Consider the following 20,237-nt stretch of genomic DNA (forward strand, 5'->3'; position numbering starts at 1 on the left):
GGGCCTCGCCCTGGGGTGTATTCTAACCCGATCAACACATATGGGCCCCACCATAGGGCCTCGCCCCAGGGTATCTTTTAGCCCAATCATACAATAGTGGGCCCCTCCCTAGGGTCTATTTTAACCCGAACATACTGTTAGATTAGGTGTCTAAGCCCATAACTATATTTGGTATGTACTTGACCCGGTTGTAGCATTGTCCTTTTGGGTTGCCTTCACCAGAGCAACTTGACTGGATGATTAATGGAGAAAGTGGTTATTATGGTTTATTAATATATTATATGAATAACATATTAAAAGAGAAATTATATTGGTTAATTAATATTGGTCAAGAATTAATTAAGAACTAATTTTGTGGTCAAAAGATTTTAATTGAACTTAGGGGACTGGAATTGCAATTATAAGATAATTGGATTTTGGGCTGAGGATCCCTTACAAAGGGGTGGACGAAATCAAGGGTGGAAGCCCACATTGAATTCGTCCAAGGCCTTATTCTGGAAGGTTCCTTTGGACTGCTTAAGGCCTAAGCAATCTAATTAGGGTTTTGACTAAAACCCTAGCAGCTCAGCTATATAAAGGACCCTAGGGCTTCATAATTCGGCTACCAGAAGAACCCTAAAGATCTAAGAGCCGATGTTGAGCCTCCTTCCCTTCTCTCCAAGGTCATTTAATTTGCTTTGGTGTTTGTGATCGATTAGAGGTATTACACTTGTGATACTAAAGCTCTCAAAGGTTGAAGATTCTCGCTACAATTGAAAAGTAATCATCTAAACTTGTTTTACTTATTGTTTTTCGATTTTTGTATGCTAGATTAGGGTTTACAAGCTTTAGATGATTTGCATGTACAATTAGAGAAACCTATATCCAAAGCTTTAGGGTTTGTATGTGCACCATAGGATTGATGTAATGCTCAAAACCCATCAGTGGTATCAGAGCCTAGGCTGTTTTCTATTGTATTAGATGCCTTGTTTGATCATTCATTGCTTGCAAAGTCGAATTTTTTGCCCTTTGACAGCTGAACTCGTCGAGTCACCAGATGAACTCGACGAGTCCAGTTAGTGACTCGGCGAGTCGGAGAGTCAGAGAGCAGATCTTTCGTGATTTTGGCCTATTTTTGATTGGGATAATTACCAAAAAAGTTTTTGATTAATAAAATCAGATTTTTATTAAATTGATATGATTATCTTTATCAAAATAGAAGATAATTGTCAATTAATTAGATAATTATTGCCTTATATGATAATCTTAATTATTTGAATAATTTGATTGAATTATCTTTCCATGAAATTGAATTAGGTCAATTTTGATAATCACTAATTAATTGTTTAATTGAATTATTTATAATTTGATCTAGAAAGTTTTGAAAAGTTTCAAAAACCTGCCCTCAAGTTTTGGAATTTAAATTTTTGATTAAATGTTTAATTTTGAAATATTTAAATTCTAAACCCAAGAGTTTTAAAAGTTAAAATTCAAACCTTATACTATTATAATATTAAAGGATTAATAATATATATATGTATAAGATAAAGCTAGTCTTACTGTTAGTAGGCCTCATTCACGAAGCCGATATATAAGATGGGGGGGGGGGTATAAGGTTGCTGCCTATAAAATGCCAGTTTAATGGGTGTCCACTCTCACCCACCGCTTCCTTGATTGGTGGAGGGTCGTTAGCCGAACGAGTAGGATAGGGCAACCATTTCCTCATTAATAAGTATAATGATTATAATAAAGTAACTAAATGTTTTTTTTATAAAATTCCCAATCTTAGTTACTTTAGGAAAAATGTGAAAATGTATGTTATTCCATGAAATTACACTTTGCACCTTGCCAAGTCGTTAGTGGAGCGTGTGTGGTTATCCGACACACTAATTTGGGACTAGCAAAGGTGGCAAAGGGTAGCTTGATGTTTATCATAGATCAATGGAGCGTGTGTGGCTAACCGACACATTGATTAGGTGGTAAATGACATCGAGAGTACCAAGTATATTTGCATGGTTATTCACACCTTGTTTGTGATCCTCGGTATCCCAGTCACAAATTTGAAGGGCATAATCGAGATTTAAACATGCCATTGAAAAGTTCAATGAATCTCAAAAAAATCTAGGAATTTCAATTCATTTAAAACTTAAAGTCCTTTTTCGTTTTTCATGGTGGAAATTGGTAAATCGTCATTTACCTACCTTTATTTTATTTGCAGTTAGATTACGACATCCCTCTTTTGAATTGTAAATAATGATGTTGGATCCTAGCCCTAATTTCTCATTTGGGTGTTTAATTGGGGATTATTATTATCTAATCTAAGCTTTGTTCCTTTTCTATTTCAGATGTCTACTCAAAACAACGCTTCTGGCTCGACCCCTTCTGGCTCATTCTCACTCATGAACTTGTGTGGGAGGGTGATATTCGATGGGACCAATTTCAATGATTGGATCCGCAACATTCGCATGGTCACCCGCTACGAGGACAAAGAGTATGTTCTCGACAAGGAGCATAAAGAGGTTAACCCAAACACTGCTGCTCCCGAGGAAATTGCTGCGTTCAAAACTCATGAAAGGGATGCAACGAAGGTTCATTGCATCATGCTCGCAACAATGACCGCCGAACTCCAAAAGTCCTACGAGGACTACTATCCCTACGAGATACACCAAGATTTAATGGAGCGTTACCATCAAAGTGCCAGGCAGGAGAGGTACGAGATCATCGCCTCGATGATCACTACTAAAATGAAGGACGGAGAGTCCGTCACGGCCCACTTCCAGAAAATGCAAAGGTTTGTGGACAGTCTGCTAAAGTTGAATGTGAACTTCGACGAGGAGCTGGCCATAGATATTATTCTACACTCGTTGCCTCCTTGTTACGACCTGTTTCGTATGACCTATCATATGAACAAGGAGGAGCTCACTCTAAGCAAGCTTCAGGGCCTGCTAAGGACTGCTGAGAGTAGTCTAAAAGGAAAATCTACTGCATCTGCTCTTACTACTGTTGCCCCTATCTTGGCTACTGGGAAAGGGAAAGGAAATAAGCGGAAGACTCCTTCTAAGAGCCACAAGGGTAAACCCCACGATGGATCCTCTTTTAGTGGGACCTAAGCTGGTTCTGCTACCCCCTCTTCCAACCCAAAAGAAGCAGAGTGCTTCTACTGTCACGACAAAGGGCATTGGAAACGAAGTTGCCCGAAGTATCTGCAGGACATCAAGGATGGGAAAATAAAGCCATCCTTCGCAGGTATTTACACTATTCAATCTAATAACTCGTCACATGCTATTTCTTGGGTCCTTGATACAGGATGTGGTTTTTACATTTGTTCTGATTTTCAAGGTCTAAGAAGAAGTAGGGATGTGGAGCATGGGAAGATGAACCTGATCATGGGGAATAGGAAAGCGTCGCCTGTCACCAAGATTGGAGTTTACTCTTTAGTGCTTAGTAGTTGGTTAGGTTTAGATTTGAATGATTGTTGCTACTCGTGAGAAATGGCGAGAAATATTATTTCTTTTCATGGTTTGTACAGACAAGGTTTTAGATTTTTGTTTAATAATGAAATTGGTTCTATTAATGCTTTCTTGAATGGTACTTTCTATTTTGAAGCATTGCCTTGTAATGGACTATATGAAACTGTGAATATTGTTCATAACTTAGGAAATAATATGTTGCATATTGATTCGTCCAATGGTTTGGAAAAAGCATGCTTGTGGCATTGTCGTCTTGGACATGTCAACAAGAAACGCATAGCCCAACTCCAAAAGTATGGAGTGTTGGAGTCATTCGACCTCAAATCGGATGACACGTGCGGATCTTGTTTACTTGGAAAGATGACCAAGTCACCCTTCACTAGTTCTTGTGAAAGGGGTGAGGGTTTATTGGATCTCATACATACGGATGTATGTGGACCCTTTCGATCCACCACAAGGTATGCGAGCCGCTTCTATGTGACTTTCACCGACGATTATAGCAGATATTGGTATATCTACTTAATCAAACTCAAGTCAGAAACATTTGAAAAGTTCAAAGAGTTTAAGCAAGAAGTCGAGAATCAGCTGGGCAGGAAAATTAAGATGCTCCGATCCGATCGAGGTGGTGAGTACCTTAGTCTTGAATTCCACGACTACCTCAAGGAATGCGAAATTGTTTCGCAATTGACGCCACCTAGGACACCGCAGTTGAATGGTGTGGATGAGAGGCGCAATCGAACCTTGTTAGACATGGTTCGTTCCATGATGAGTCATGCTTCATTACCTATCTCATTTTGGGGGTATGCCTTAGAGACTGCCGCCTATATCCTTAATCTAGTCCCTACTAAGAAGGTTGCCAAAACACCTCACGAGATGTGGACAGGGAAATCTCCCTCGTTGGCACATATCAAGGTTTGGGGTTTCGAGGCTTTCGTAAGACGAGAGACTCATGACAAGCTCGAAACTCGTAGTGAGCGGTATATTTTCATCGGCTATCCACAAAAGTCCCTTGGATATCTCTTCTATAGACCGAGTGACAATGTTGTCTTCGTTGCGAGGAGAGGGGTTTTCCGAGAGCGAGAACTCATAAACCAAGAGGAAATTGGGACGCAAATTGATCTTGAAGATCTTCAAGAGTCAAGTGATGAAGGAACCTCTAATGCTGGCGTTCAACCTGAGGAGGAAACTCCTGTTGAATCGATTGATGAGTCCCTACCTCTAAGACGTTCCAATAGAGTTAGTGTTCCACCTGAGTTTTATGGTTTCCATATTACTATTGAAGGTGATACGTTTATCAGTGATAGTACACTGATAAATTTGGATGAACCTAACAACTACTAGGAAGCCATGGCAGGCCCAGAGTCTGCGAAATGGAAAGAGGCTATGGACAGCGAGATTCAGTCCATGTATGACAATCAAGTTTGGAACTTGGTTGACAATGTGCCAGATCGTAAGACGGTCGGGTGCAAATGGATCTTCAAGAAGAAGACCGACATGGATGGGAAAGTGCACATGTATAAGGTATGATTGGTTGCGAAGGGCTTTACTCAAACTCCTGGAGTTGACTATGATGAGACCTTCTCACCAGTAGCGAAAATAAAGTCTATAAGGGTTATGTTAGCCATAGCCGCGTTTCATGATTATGAAATATGGCAGATGGATGTCAAAACCGCTTTCCTAAATGGGAAGTTGGCTGAAGATGTTCACATGAGTCAACCAGATGGTTTTGTCGATGCAAAACACCCTAATAGAGTGTGTAAGCTTGAGAAATCCATCTATGGATTAAAACAAGCGTCTCGCAGATGGAATCTTTGTTTCGATGAGAAAGTCAAAGAGTTTAATTTCTCGTGAAGCGAGGATAAGTCCTGTGTATATGTCAAAGCCAGTGGGTGTATAGTTATCTTTCGCGTTTTATATGTCGATGACATACTACTCATTGGAAACGACATCCGAACCCTGCAGGAGGTTAAGTCCTGGCTTGGGAAGTGCTTCGCTATGAAGGACTTCGGAGAACCTGCTTATATTCTTGGGATAAGGATAGTGAGAAACAGGAGTAAAAGACTAATAGGACTTAGTCAAAGTACTTACTTGGATAAAGTATTAAAGCGTTTTAGTATGGAAAATTCCAAGAAAGGGGAGTTACCAATCCAAAGCAATACCAAGTTGAGTAAGACTCAAAGCCCGAGTACCGAAGCTGAGATAGCAGAAATGAGTCGAGTACCTTATGCTTCCGTAGTTGGCTCGATCATGTATGCTATGACTTGTACTCGCCCTGATGTGGCCTTAGCTTTGAGCATGGTCAGCAGATATCAAGGGAACCCTGGTAGAGCACATTGGACCGCAGTCAAGAATATTCTTATGTACCTTTGGAGACATCGCAGCAAGCGAAGCAGCAAATGAGGCAATATGGTTGAAGAACTTCATCGGAGACCTTGGAGTTGTGACAAACATAAAGGAGCCTATGGAGATTTTATGTGATAACGAAGGTGTGAGTGCCTTAACCAAGGAATCGAGGGATCATGGCAGATCCAGGCATATCGACAGGAAATATCATTTTATTAGACATCGGGTAGAAGAGGGACTCTTCGCAGTTTAGAGGGTATCGTCAGAGGATAACCCATCAGATCCCCTTATGAAGGGACTGAGTTGGGTTAAGCACTTGCAGCACGCTAGGAGCATTGGGCTGAAGGACGATATTAGTTTCAGTAATTATATAGCTTTTAGAAACTTGTAATAGATAAATTGTAATTAACATTTGATGATTAAATAAAGGTTTTTTATTTATAAGTAAAGTTACTGTCTTATGTTAATTATTTACTATTGTTTCACTTTGCATGTTTTGACTTCCTAAATAATAAGGTTATTTAAATTGTCCACAATCAATCATACTTTGGAAGTAGGTATGAAAGATGACTGTCATGAATTGGCTTGTAGATTGTCTAAGTGTTTAGACATGGCAAAAGTTTGCTGCAACGTTCATGAGTGCTCTTGAAATAAGATTTGAGTATTGGAATAAACTCGCGCTCACTTGAATAACTTCATAGAATTAATCACGAGTGATTGTGAGACGATAATATCATATAGTCTTTAAACCTAGATATATGGTTTATTGTTTGCAAGTTGGTTGTGCATTGATAATGCGTAAACGCATCAGTAACTTGATGTTATAAAACACATTGTTGTGTATGATTTGATGAGTAAATAATAAATGCATATATGTCGAAGTTTATCCGTTCCTTTTATCCTACGAGGGTAAAAGCGATATCTTGGGCCCCTCGATGATTTGATTTGACTTGTGTGTTGGGCCCAGCCAGGACTAAGTTGATGTGTTCAATTAAGTTCTATGTCAGACGAATCAGAGATCGAGAAACAAACTGCTGGACAATAAGTATGAATATGTTCCATGTGATTGTCCACACGATATCTTGAGAACGGAGGATTATACGATCCCTTATCTAAAGGACGTGTCAGAGTTCGACATCGGCTTTTGAGAGTTACGATTGCTAATCGGATTTTGAAGTCATACTTACATCTATAGTTATTAGACTTATCCAAGTGGGAGACTGTTGGATTAGGTGTCTAAGCCCATAACTATATTTGGTATGTACTTGACCCAGTTGTAGCATGGTCCTTTTGGGTTGCCTTCACCAGAGCAACTTGACTGGATGATTAATGGAGAAAGAGGTTATTATGGTTTATTAATATATTATATGAATAATATATTAAAAGAGAAATCATATTGGTTAATTAATATTGGTCAAGAATTTATTAAGAATTAATTTTGTGGTCAAAAGATATTAATTGAACTTAGGGTACTGGAATTGCAATTATAAGATAATTGGATTTTGGGCTGAGGATCCCTTAGAAAGGGGTGAACGAAATCAAGGGTGGAAGCCCACCTTGAATTCGTCCAAGGCCTTATTCTGGAAGGTTCCTTTGGACTGCTTAAGGCCTAAGCAATCCAGTTAGGGTTTTGATTGAAACCCTAGCAGCTCAGCTATATAAAGGACCCTAGTGCTTCTTAATTCGGCTACCAGAAGAACCCTAAAGATCTAAGAGCCGATTTTGAGCCTCCTTCCCTTCTCTCCAAGATCATCTAACTTTCTTTGGTGTTTGTGATCGATTAGAGGTATTATACTTGTGATATTGAAGCTCTCAAAGGTTGAAGATTCTTGCTACAATTGAAAGGTAATCATCTGAACTTGTTTTAGTTATTGTTTTTTATTTTTGTATGCTAGATTAGGGTTTACAAGCTTTGGATGATTTGCATGTACAATTAGAGAAACCTAGATCCAAAGCTTTAGGGGTTGCATGTGCACCATAGGATTGATGTAATGCTCAAAACCCATGACATACGATAGTGGACCCGCCCTAGGGTTTATTTCAACCCATATACACACACATATAAGCCACATAAAAGCTATCATCCTAAATAACACAATAATGGGCCGGTATTGGTGCCTTCGACCCATGGATACAGTGAGAAGTCTCACCTCACAGACGGATGAAAAGCTGAACAATACGATGCTTCGAAAACCAACTCTACCGACCACCTTTACAAATAATAGTGACCAAAACTCATATTACAACTCAAATACCCAAAATACCCCTAGGTTAAACTTGGTCAAAATCTAGGTCAAAGTCAAAGTCAAATTCAACCGAGTCAACTAGGTCAACTCGGTGAGTACATTGGGCGTACTCAACATGTGCGTGGAGTGTACTACGCGTTTGACCAGAGTCGAGGGTTTGACCATGTATGCGCAAAGTACCCTTTGGTATGCCTAGCGTACGGGGCTGCCACCCTTTCTTCCCATTAAGAGCTTAATCCTTAAGCTCTTTCATCTAAAATCCAGATCTAGCCTTCAAATGATGTCATTAATCATTAATTTTCCAACTTTATGATCTTGCATGGCTATTAAGTGCCGAAAACTAAAAACCCTAACTTCTTAACTCTTTAAGACGACCTAGATCATGCATGGAAAGAAAATAATGCCCAAGATCACATTTTTATGACTTATCACACCCTAAAACCTCTGAAAGGACAACTCAAATGTACTGGAGTATTCCATACTCTCAAGGATCAAAATTAGGGTCAAAAGGTGCCAACTTTTAAGCTAGAACTAGATCTTAATGAAATATATATTCATCAAGGTTGGAGCTTTATACCTTGATGTTGCCATATTTATACATATTTTTAGGCAATATCTTAATACATTTTATTTAATATTTTGGTTATTTGCAAAGATATTTGGTACTTATTGAATTAAATTGTATTTTGCAGCCAAAAGGAACACTCTTGAAGAATTAGGACCGAAATTGACAAGAATTGGAAATTTGGAGGATGGAAGCTTAAAAGAAGAAAATTCCAACGAAAAACCCAAATCACGACGTCGCCATCAAAATCACGACCTGGAGTGAGTATTCTAGAAGATATGTACGCGGGAAGTCAGAATCCTTGCCCGATAAGGATTTGTACCCAAGTCACGACGTGAAATCCTTGTTCACGCCGTGAAGCACGAAATTTTCAAAACTATAAATACTCCTTCACTCTTACAATTTGATGGGGATTTGGAAGGTTTTTAGAGAGTTTTCTGGAGAAGAGGTATTCTGAGCACCCGAATTTGAAGTCTAGAAAGTGCACGAAACATCCTTTTGAAGGAGATTTACTTAGCGATCAAGAGATTGAAGAATACATTGGTTTGTTTACTTAAATCATGTCGAATTATTTTGAGATTGTGTTTATGATTTCAGTCATGAGTATCTGAATTTAGCTACTTTCGTTTAGCTAGATGAAGCTTAAACTCTATGGCTTAGTGATCTAACTTATGGATTTTAGTAGTTGGTTTTATGCTTGTGTTTGATTATCATTACCTATCATGTTAATTTTTGTGACTTTGATTGCTTGAATTCAGGGTCTGTGTATCTTAGTGACCATTAAATTACATGAACGTGTTACCTAGTAGTTTAGTGTCTATTAAATTACTAGAGCTAGGATCCACCAAATCTTAGATAAGTGATAAAAGTAAGTAGTTTAGCCGTGCTGGAGAACATAAATTATGACCATAATTGTGTTTGCTTAGATAAATCTTACATATCTCATCTGTAATTAATAACTAATTCTATGTTTTGCTTATGTATGGCCATACAAGGTAGTTCATGAATTGGTGAAAAGATTAATAAATTTGGACTTGAATTGCTAACTGAATAATAATTGGTAACCAACTTTAACAATCCATAATTAGTAGCTAACCATAGAGGAGAAATGGATTAGAACTAAACTGAAGTGTTTTTAGAATATTGATTAAAACCATTAGCTAAGTGTTTAAGTTTGTATGAACTTGTAAAATCAGATAAAAACCCCTTTTAATTATTGTTTGTTTTAGGTTAATTTTTAGTAATTATTTTAGTTAACTAAATATGTTCCCTGACCCCAACTTACTTTACTATACTATACACTGACTAGGTACACTGCTTATATGTGCAATAGTAGATAAGTAGTTAAAATATAAATTTAAAAGTAGATAGGTATACTCTGCACCACATCATACCTCCAGAAGATGCACTAGGGAGGGTAGTTACTGGATCCAAAGTCCTGAGTGAAGCACCACAACTTCAAAGTTCTTCCTTCACCACCAAGAGCACCAAAATGACTCTCCAAGCTTCAACATAGGGTATGGGGCTATAATGATGTTTAAATAGGGTCCAAACCCTAAAAATTAGGGTTTTCACCCTAGCCACGTATGCCCTGCGTACTCAACGTACACCCAACATATGCATGCATGGCCCAATATTACAAAAATGCCATCAGGGACTAACTTTGAAAATAATTCACAAACCAAGGGTCAAAATGGAATACTTGGAAATCAAGATGTTACAACTCTCCCCCACTTGAACTAGACTTCGTGCCGTCGTGAATAAATCAGGTTAGTGCTCTCGCATCTCCGCCTCGGGCTCCCAAGTCCATTCGGAACCCCTCAGATGCTACCATTAGACCTTGACCAAAGACACCACTTTGTTGGGTAAGGCCTTCGACTTCCCATAAAAGATCGCCACTGGTCTCTCCATATAATTCAGAAGATCATCAACCTGAATATCATCCAAAGGGACAACTACAAATTCATCGGCCACACACTTCCGAAGCTGAGAAACATGGAAGGTGTTGTGGATCTGGCTGAGCTCTTCTGGCAAATCTAGTCGGTATGCAAACTTTCCCACTCGGGCGGAAATCCTAAAGGGACCAATAAATCTGGGGCCCAAATTGCCCCGCTTCCAAAATAGGATGACACCTTTCCAAGGTGACACTTTTCCAAGGTGACACCTTCAGAAGCACCAAGTCTCCCACCTGAAACTCAAGGTCCGAATGTCACCGGTCTACATAACTCTTTTTCCGACTTTGCGCAACTTGCAACCTGTCATGCACCTGCTGAATCAACTCAGTGGTCTTTAGTACTACCTCAGTACTCCCTATGATCTGATGCCCGACCTATCCCCAACAAACCAGGGCCTGCACCTCCTGCTCTACAACATCTTAAAAGGTGGTCGGTCAATACTGACATGATAACTGTTGTTGTAGGAGAACTCATCCAATGGAAGGTAAGTATCCCAAATTCCTCCAAAATCTAATACATATGCCCGGAGCATATCTTCGAGCGTCTGAATCGTCCGCTCGCTATGACCATCGGTCTGGGGATGGTATGTTGTACTAAAATGCAGTTGAGTACCCAAATCCTCATGAAACTTCCTCCAGAACCTGGAAGTAAAATGAACATCCCCGTCCGAAACCACCATAAATGGAACTCCATGTTGAACCACCACCTGCCAAATATAGATGTCAGCTAGCTTCTCAACAGATATACTATCGGTAATCGGTAAGAAATGTGCACTATTTGGTCAATATATCAAAAATGACCTAGATAGAATCAACTCCACATGCTGTCCTTGGTAGCTTTGTGATGAAATCCATGGTAATATCTTCCCACTTTCACGTGGGAATGATTAATGGTTACATCTTGCCATGAGGTCTCTGATGTTTGACCTTGAATTTTCTACAAGTCAGGCACCGCTCGACAAACCATTCTATTTCCGTTTTCATACAGGGCCACCAATAACCCAACTTCAAATTCCTATACATATTTGTGTCCCCCGGAAGGATTGAAAACTTTGACTTATGTGCCTATTTCAGAACTGTCTGTCTCACCCCACTAGTAGTCGGAACCCAAAATCTACCACATTGAGTCAACAACCCCTGAATGTCTCTGACAAATAAAGGAATCTGCCCCCTAGTTCGCTCAGCCTTCCAATTCTCCTTTTTCAATCCCTCCACCCGAGCCTTTTTGATCAAATCCAACCATCTCCGCTGCCGTATATTCATCTCCGCTGCCGTATATTCATAATCGGTTGATCCATCAAGTACCTCAAACTCTTGTGATCAGTGTAAATAGTACACCTAACCCCATACAGATAGTGCCTCCAAATTTTGAGGGCAAAACCCATAGCCCCCAACTCCAAATCATGCATGGGTTAATTCACCTCATGAGGCTTCAACTGTGTCGAAGCGTAAGCAATCACATGACCACTCTGCATAAGAACAACTCCTAAACCATAAATAGAGGCGTCACAATAAACCACAAAATCATCTAAACCCTCAGGAAGCGCGAGAATCGGGGCCTCTCACAATATCTGCCTTAGAGTATCAAAATCCAACTGCTGATCAGGCCCCCACTGGAATGTCACATTCTTCTTCTTCAAGCGGGTCAAAGGCCCTCCAATCTTGGAGAAATCTGGGATAAATCTCCGATAATACCCCGCGAGACCTAGGAAGCTCCGAATCTCATATGGGGTCCTTGGAACCTCCCATCACATCACGGTCTCGTTCTTAGCCAGGTCGACCAATATACCCTACTGATTGACGAATTCCCCAAGAACGACACCTCGCGCAACCAAAACTCACATTTGGAGAATTTGGCATTTAGCCTCTCCTTCCTCTGGGTATCCAACACCTCACGCAAGTGTTCCTCGTGTTGCTCCTTGGTCTTGGAGTAGACCAAAATATCATCTATGAATACTATCACTGGCCGATCCAGCATCGGCCTGTATACCCGGTTCATGAGATCCATGAACACCGCTGGTGCATTAGTGAGCACGAATGGCATAACCACGAACTCGTAATGACCATAGCGAGTCCTGAAAGACTTCTTCTATACATGATCATCCCTGAACCTCATATGATGGTAACTCGATCACAAATCAATCTTGGAAAAGCAAGATCAACCCTGAAGCTGGTCAAATAATTTGTCAATCCTCGGGAGTGTGTAACGGTTCTTCACCGTTAGCTTATTCAACTCCCAGTATTCAATGCAAAACCTGTGCGAACCATCCTTCTTTTTCACGAACAGGATCGATGCTCCCCAAAGAGAACTGATCGGCCGAATAAATCCCTTGTCTAGCAGCTCTTGAAGCTGCATAGACAACTCCTGCATCTCTGGTAGTGCTAAATGATATGGTGCCTTGGCTATTGGAGTCGCACCAGGAAACAGATCAATCTGGAACTCGACTTACCTCTCGGGAGGCACTCCAGGTAACTCCTTAGGAAACACATCGGGGAAATCTCGAACAATGGGCACCTCACTCAACGTCGTCATGCCCTCCGCCTTAGTATCCGCCACATCAACGAAAACCCCAAACAACCCTGCTGAAGATATTTCCTGGCCCTTGCATCTGAGAAGAGAGTCAACCCATACGAAGCTCCCTTTCTAGTAATAACCAGTTCTTCCCCACTTGGGGTTCGAACTCTCACTAGCTGGCACTCATAGTCAATCATGGCCCCATTTGGGCCCAACCAATCCAACCCGATAATAACCTTCGATCCTTGCAGAGGTTTGCCACCAAATCAATATAGTACCTCTCACTAAACAGATTTAGGACACACCCACGATGAACCCTCAAAGCACTTTCAATACATTCATCCGCAATCTCAACCTCCAATGGGTAATCCAGAGTCCCAGGAGCATCCCAAAACTTCTTGCTAAATGCAAGAGATACATATGTTTGGGTAGCACCCAAGTCAAACAGAACATGAGCAGTCATACCATTGACCAGATTGGTCCCTATACATGATCAAATATAAATATGAGCATAAATAAGGAAAGAAATAAAAGATATGAGTGAATAACATACTGGTAACCACATCCAATGCTACACGGGCCTCATCGGTTGTCAGCTGAAATGTCCTGCTCTTCACCACAGGTACCTCCTCCTTGCCCTGACAGCCATCGATAGTCCTCAAGGTGGTTGGCCTAGGCGCTACCACTTCCCCTTCTGACCGTCTCGGACAAACGATCTTTTTATGGCTAGTCTAATTGCAATTGTAGGGTTTCAAAGTCCTCCATGGATGATGGCAATGGGCCCCCTTGATGAAGTGTAGGTTAAAAGCCCAAGACTTGTCTTTTACCCATAAATAGTCATGTATTATTCATAATTAGGGTTAAGAGGGAGGCAAAACGTAGCCGCCACGTTGTGAGGTTTCTTATGTAGTGTTAGATTCTTTAGTCTATGCTGAAAGTGTAATTTATTCCTCATGTTATCAATAAATCGAGTGATTATTCGACGTATCTTCTTTATTTGTGTTTGTTCTTATTTTCAGCATCTTGTTCATCAAATCACAATTAGGGTTTCAATCTCAACAAGTGGTATCAGAGCGGGTCTTTGAAGATCTATTGATTTTTGAAGTATCGGTTCTTGGTTTGATGATTTTCTGCACAAGTTATTGAAGATTATTGGTGTTTTGGCATTTTGGAATCAAAATTCTGTTCAAGCTAATGTTCATGGGATTCATGATTGTTTGCTACTGTTCATCTGGGTATAATTTCAATCCAATTCGCATTTTATTCATATTTTCTGTTGGATCTGGTCAATTGTTTTGTTCAAAATCAGTCTATTGCTTCGTAGATCAATTTCTATTGATTTGGCCCAAAGTTTTGGTTCATTACTATACACGATCTATTATCTTAAGCCCTAATTTATTTTTTTCTCTAAAACACTATGTGCGTCACTCGCTTTTTATATCATTCATTTGGTTCATCCATATGTTCGATCACTCATGGTTTGTCTCGATTAACAATCGATGATTATCTCATGATTGACTGAAGATATTTGTCCTCTTGATAAGTTACTGTTCTTCAAACATTATCGTTATTATTCATATGATTCAATTTAAAGCCTAAATCACTTTTTGTGTAATCGATTCAAGCTCCTTCTGAATCACGATTCTCATGATGCCGATCTTACATCAGATTCATTCTTCATTTAATTGATTTTTGTTTTTCAATCGAAACACTTTCATCTTCAAAATCATTTAGCAATTCGTGGATTTATCCAGACTTGTCATTCAACTGAGATTATCGATTTCATCATAAGTATGAATTAATTTCAAATAGTCGATGAATCTGTTGATGCTATTTGTATATCACAAATTTCTTATGAATCGGTGATATGAGAAACTGATTTCTATCGATTATCAATTATCATTCCAAAGTGGTTCGTATTTGTTGAATTTGGTGATCTTGGAATAAAGAATCTAAATCTGAAAGATCTTTGAGTTTGTATTTCGGAGTGCAAATAGAGTATCGATCTGAACGATGATGATAGGAATGAACTTGCGGAAGTGAATATTGCATCGAAATTGAGGGGATAAGAGATCAAAATCAGGACTCAGTTCTCGCGAGTCAAATTGAAAAGTCAAAATTGGGTTGAACGGATTCCTTGTGAACGTCTAACCTGCGAATGATTGGGGCTTGACAACCTGCGAACAAATCGAATCTCACTGGGATGAACAATGGTCAATAATGAAAAGTCAAAATTGAGCGAGAATCGGGCTTAACTATGAACGAATTTGTGTTCATGTGTTGCACTTGGAACGAAAGGGCTTGAAGCGAATGTAGAGTGAGAACAATAAGCGAACCTGTGAATGGTTTCACCTTTGGGTAATGCTGATGAATTAGGACCGAACCTGGAACAACGAACTTGGGTTCGCTTGTTAATGGTTGGAGCGAATGAAGGGAGGACTGAAAGCGAAAGGGTGTTTCGGCTGATGAAGCTTGAAACGAAAATGGAAGCGAAAGGAACCGAACCTTCGGTTGGGTTCGCTTCAGGTGAATAATTGGCGGTCTTGAAACGAACTTAGGTTCGGTCACTTGAGTTCATATTGCACGTTCGCTTTGTTAACGATGTTCACTGTGATTATTTCTCCACTCCAGTCGTGTTCGTTTATGCAGTCAAAGAATTGGGGAAGAAGATAAACATGTTACATTTATGGTCCCTGAAACTTTGGCGAATTGACTCCTTTGGTCCCTATGCGTTTCATGCCTTGGCAGTTTTGGACCAATTTCAGATTTTGTTACAAATAAAGGGGTTTATTGGTGCATGATTACAATTCCATCCCCTGAGTTTCTGGAAAGTGACAATTTCAGCCCATTTTTCGAGAAATTTTACAATTTTAAGGGCTGGTGAACAGTTTTGAATTCTTTAACGCACATATTTTTTTTCGTGAACAGAAATTTATAGATTCCATCAAGTCTTGGCGGTTCAGAAAGTCGTTTTTCATGATAAAGTCAATTTTTCACGACTTTTTCGAATTTTATACTTCATTCTGTATATCATTTTGTCGTGAGGGAGCACAGTAATTTTTTATCCATTCAAGATCATTCTCATGACCATTTGAAGGCTTTATAATCATATTTTTGATTATAAATCGGGGGAGAATTTGGTATGGCCATTCGAAATTGGATTGTGACTTTTCAAATTTGAAGATTTTTGATGAAACTTGTGGTAGTAATATGAAGGTAGCTTTTACAGAAGAAGTTCTTCATCGAGCTCATCTAAAGCTTTTACAGATAAGTTGCTTTTACAAAAGTAGTTCTTCATCGAGCTCGTCTAAAGCCTTTATATATCTGACTTCTAGTATTTTCTCGATAAAGTGGCGTTACGAATCTTAAAATTTGGGTTGTTACATGATATTTCTTGGTGGCTTATATCATTAGCTTATTGGAAGATCATTGTGACTTGGAGGGGGAGTTCTTCAAAGACAAGAAGTGATTTGGTTTTTTTGTTCTGAAATGGGTTTTTATGGCGGGTTTGGCTTTATTGAAGATTCTTTGGGATTACATTAGAAAATGAAGTGTAAAGATATTACTTCAGTGCTTAGTTCTTATATCCTAGAACCCGTTTTTGAAGACTATTGAAGAATCAAGATTCATGGATTGCTTCATATATTCCTCGTCGCGAGATCATTTCTTATTTGCTAGATGCTTGTTTGGAAGTTGAAGCATTGTCATCCATTCCATACTTTGAGGGGGAGATTGTAGGGTTTCAAAGTACTCCAGGATGATGGCAATGGCCCCCCTTGATGAAGTGTAGGTTAAAAGCCCAAGACTTGTCTTTTCCCTATAAATAGTCATGAATTATTCATAATTAGGGTTAAGAGGGAGGCAAAATGTAGCCGCCACGTTGTGAGGTTTCTTATGTAGTGTTAGATTCTTTAGTCTATGCTGAAAGTGTAATTTATTCCTCATGTTATCAATAAATCGAGTGATTATTCGACGTATCTTCTTTATTTGTGTTTGTTCTTATTTTCAGCATCTTGTTAATCAAATCACAATTAGGGTTTCAATCTCAACAAGTGGTATCAGAGCGGGTCTTTGAAGATCTATTGATTTTTGAAGTATCGGTTCTTGGTTTGATGATTTTCTGCACAAGTTATTGAAGATTATTGGTGTTTTGGCATTTTGGAATCAAAATTCTGTTCAAGCTAATGTTCATGGGATTCATGATTGTTTGCTACTGTTCATCTGGGTATAATTTCAATCCAATTCGCATTTTATTCATATTTTCTGTTGGATCTGGTCAATTGTTTTGTTCAAAATCAGTCTATTGCTTCGTAGATCAATTTCTATTGATTTGGCCCAAAGTTTTGGTTCATTACTGTACACGATCTATTATCTTAAGCCCTAATTTATTTTTTTCTCTAAAACACTATGTGCGTCACTCGCTTTTTATATCATTCATTTGGTTCATCCATATGTTCGATCACTCATGGTTTGTCTCGATTAACAATCGATGATTATCTCATGATTGACTGAAGATATTTGTCCTCTTGATAAGTTACTGTTCTTCAAACATTATCGTTATTATTCATATGATTCAATTTAAAGCCTAAATCACTTTTTGTGTAATCGATTCAAGCTCCTTCTGAATCACGATTCTCATGATGCCGATCTTACATCAGATTCATTCTTCATTTAATTGATTTTTGTTTTTCAATCGAAACACTTTCATCTTCAAAATCATTTAGCAATTCGTGGATTTATCCAGACTTGTCATTCAACTGAGATTATCGATTTCATCATAAGTATGAATTAATTTCAAATAGTCGATGAATCTGTTGATGCTATTTGTATATCACAAATTTCTTATGAATCGGTGATATGAGAAACTGATTTCTATCGATTATCAATTATCATTCCAAAGTGGTTCGTATTTGTTGAATTTGGTGATCTTGGAATGAAGAATCTAAATCTGAAAGATCTTTGAGTTTGTATTTCGGAGTGCAAATAGAGTATCGATCTGAACGATGATGATAGGAATGAACTTGCGAAAGTGAATATTGCATCGAAATTGAGGGGATAAGAGATCAAAATCAGGACTCAGTTCTCGCGAGTCAAATTGAAAAGTCAAAATTGGGTTGAACGGATTCCTTGTGAACGTCTAACCTGCGAATGATTGGGGCTTGACAACCTGCGAACAAATCGAATCTCACTGGGATGAACAATGGTCAATAATGAAAAGTCAAAATTGAGCGAGAATCGGGCTTAACTATGAACGAATTTGTGTTCATGTGTTGCACTTGGAACGAAAGGGCTTGAAGCGAATGTAGAGTGAGAACAATAAGCGAACCTGTGAATGGTTTCACCTTTGGGTAATGCTGATGAATTAGGACCGAACCTGGAACAACGAACTTGGGTTCGCTTGTTAATGGTTGGAGCGAATGAAGGGAGGACTGAAAGCGAAAGGGTGTTTCGGCTGATGAAGCTTGAAACGAAAATGGAAGCGAAAGGAACCGAACCTTCGGTTGGGTTCGCTTCAGGTGAATAATTGGCGGTCTTGAAACGAACTTAGGTTCGGTCACTTGAGTTCATATTGCACGTTCGCTTTGTTAACGATGTTCACTGTGATTATTTCTCCACTCCAGTCGTGTTCGTTTATGCAGTCAAAGAATTGGGGAAGAAGATAAACATGTTACATTTATGGTCCCTGAAACTTTGGCGAATTGACTCCTTTGGTCCCTATGCGTTTCATGCCTTGGCAGTTTTGGACCAATTTCAGATTTTGTTACAAATAAAGGGGTTTATTGGTGCATGATTACAATTCCATCCCCTGAGTTTCTGGAAAGTGACAATTTCAGCCCATTTTTCGAGAAATTTTACAATTTTAAGGGCTGGTGAACAGTTTTGAATTCTTTAACGCACATATTTTTTTTCGTGAACAGAAATTTATAGATTCCATCAAGTCTTGGCGGTTCAGAAAGTCGTTTTTCATGATAAAGTCAATTTTTCACGACTTTTTCGAATTTTATACTTCATTCTGTATATCATTTTGTCGTGAGGGAGCACAGTAATTTTTTATCCATTCAAGATCATTCTCATGACCATTTGAAGGCTTTATAATCATATTTTTGATTATAAATCGGGGGAGAATTTGGTATGGCCATTCGAAATTGGATTGTGACTTTTCAAATTTGAAGATTTTTGATGAAACTTGTGGTAGTAATATGAAGGTAGCTTTTACAAAAGAAGTTCTTCATCGAGCTCATCTAAAGCTTTTACAGATAAGTTGCTTTTAAAGAAGTAGTTCTTCATCGAGCTCGTCTAAAGCCTTTATATATCTGACTTCTAGTATTTTCTCGATAAAGTGGCGTTACGAATCTTAAAATGTGGGTTGTTACATGATATTTCTTGGTGGCTTATATCATTAGCTTATTGGAAGATCATTGTGACTTGGAGGGGGAGTTCTTCAAAGACAAGAAGTGATTTGGTTTCTTTGTTCTGAAATGGGTTTTTATGGCGGGTTTGGCTTTATTGAAGATTCTTTGGGATTACATAAGAAAATGAAGTGTAAAGATATTACTTCAGTGCTTAGTTCTTATATCCTAGAACCCGTTTTTGAAGACTATTGAAGAATCAAGATTCATGGATTGCTTCATATATTCCTCGTCGCGAGATCATTTCTTATTTGCTAGATGCTTGTTTGGAAGTTGAAGCATTGTCATCCATTCCATACTTTGAGGGGGAGATTGTAGGGTTTCAAAGTACTCCAGGATGATGGCAATGGCCCCCCTTGATGAAGTGTAGGTTAAAAGCCCAAGACTTGTCTTTTCCCTATAAATAGTCATGAATTATTCATAATTAGGGTTAAGAAGGAGGCAAAATGTAGCCGCCACGTTGTGAGGTTTCTTATGTAGTGTTAGATTCTTTAGTCTATGCTGAAAGTGTAATTTATTCCTCATGTTATCAATAAATCGAGTGATCATTCGACATATCTTCTTTATTTGTATGTGTTCTTATTTTCCGCACCTTGTTAATCAAATCTCAATTAGCGTTTCAATCTCAACAAGTGGTATCAGAGCGGGTCTTTGAAGATCTATTGATATTTGAAGTATCGGTTCTTGGTTTGATGATTTTCTGCACAAGTTATTGAAGATTATTGGTGTTTTGGCATTTTGGAATAAAAATTCTG

Source organism: Lactuca virosa, chromosome 6 (assembly GCF_052849685.1).
Source record: "Lactuca virosa cultivar CGN04683 chromosome 6, Lactuca_virosa_CGN04683_v6, whole genome shotgun sequence".
In the NCBI taxonomy this organism is placed as follows: domain Eukaryota; kingdom Viridiplantae; phylum Streptophyta; class Magnoliopsida; order Asterales; family Asteraceae; genus Lactuca; species Lactuca virosa.